Source organism: Cynara cardunculus (genome assembly GCF_001531365.2).
Source record: "Cynara cardunculus var. scolymus isolate 2C chromosome LG 4, CcrdV1, whole genome shotgun sequence".
NCBI lineage: Eukaryota > Viridiplantae > Streptophyta > Magnoliopsida > Asterales > Asteraceae > Cynara > Cynara cardunculus.
The window spans coordinates 2,956,796-2,958,560 of NC_037531.1; positions in this window are offsets into that span (position 1 = coordinate 2,956,796).

Below are 1,765 nucleotides of genomic sequence, written 5' to 3' on the forward strand. Positions count from 1 at the left end.
TCTTGAGCAAATACTTCAATGCGGCATGATCTGAAAAGACAATCACTTTAGTGCCAAACAGATAAGATCTAAACTTTTCTAAAGCAAAAACAACTGCTAGCAACTCTTTCTCGGTGGTTGAGTAGTTGCATTGTGCACTATCAAGTGATCGTGATGCATAATAGATAACATAAGAGCTCTTACCGTCTTTATGTCCCAAAACCGCTCAGACGGCGTGATTGCTAGCATCGCACATAATCTCAAATGGCAATTGCCAATTTGGAGGTCGGATGATAGGGGCAGAAGTAAGCATATCTTTCAATAAATCAAATGAACTCTTACATACCTCATTGAAGACAAAGTCTACCTCTTTTTGTAAAAGTTCACAAAGTCGAGTGATCTTCGAGAAGTCTTTAATAAAATGCCGGTAGAAACCTAGATGACCGAGAAAAGAACAGACCTCTCTAACACTCGAGGGGTAAGGCAAGGATTTTATGACATCGATCTTTGCCTTGTCAACCTCTATACCCCTTTCCGAGATAACATGACCAAGTACTATACCTTGGTTGACCATGAAGTGACATTTTTCATAATTTAAAACCAAATTAGTTTCAATGCACCTCTTTAAAATTTGGTCAAGTTATCTAAACATGAACTAAACGAATCACCATAAACTGTGAAATCGTCCATAAAAACCTCAATAATATTTTCTACATATTCTGAAAATATACTCACATACATCGTTGGAATGTCGTCGGTGCATTGCAAAGACCGAAAGGCATCCTCCGGTAGGCGAATGTACCGAAGAGGCAGGTGAACGTGGTCTTCTCTTGGTCTTCTCTCGCTACCGGTATCTGATGAAAACCTGAATAACCATCCAAAAAACAATAATGAGTATGACCGACTAACCTTTCTAACATTTGGTCTATGAATGAAAGGGGAAAATGGTCTTTCCTAGTTGATGAATTAAGCTTACGATAATCAATACATACTCTCCACCCATTTTGAACACGGGTGGGCACTAACTCACCTTCGGCATTTTCTACCACAGTAATGCCAGTTTTCTAAGGAACTACCTGGACCGGGCTTACCCACTTGCTGTCAGAGATGGGGTAGATCATATTGGCGTCCAAAAGCTTGAGTATCTCCTTCTTGACAACTTCCATCATCGGTGGGTTCAACCTCCTTTGCGCCTCTCTGAATGGCTTGTACTTTTCCTCTAGTAGGATCTTGTGCTGGCAAAGTGAGGGACTAAGGCCCTTGATGTCGGCGATGGTCCATCGAATCGCCCTCTTATGCTCTTTCAAAACATTCACAAGCTCTCTTTCCTCTTTTGGTGATAGTGTGGCGGATATGATCACCGGAAGGGTCTCTTTATCTCCCAAGTAGGCGTACTTCAGATGATGTGGTAGCGTCTTCAATTCTAGCTCGGGTGTCTGTTCAACAGAAGGCAAAAGTCTAGTGTGAGATATTGACAAATCTATTTTAGAGACTTCATACCTTGGCTTTGGTACTCACCCTTTCTCCATCCAGGACACCAATTCTGCAAAATCATCATCAAGCTTGTAGGGGTGAACAAAAAACCGTCAACCCGCGAAACCTGCCCAACCCAACCCGCTAACAACCCAATTAAACCCAACCCGTCTACCCGCCAAACCGCCCACCCGCCAAACCGCTAACCCGCCAATTAGGAGGGGTGAAATTGGGTTGAGCCTAGCTCAACCCGGCCAACCCGTCAACCCGTCACTAATATATAATTTTTATAAAATTATATATATATATATAT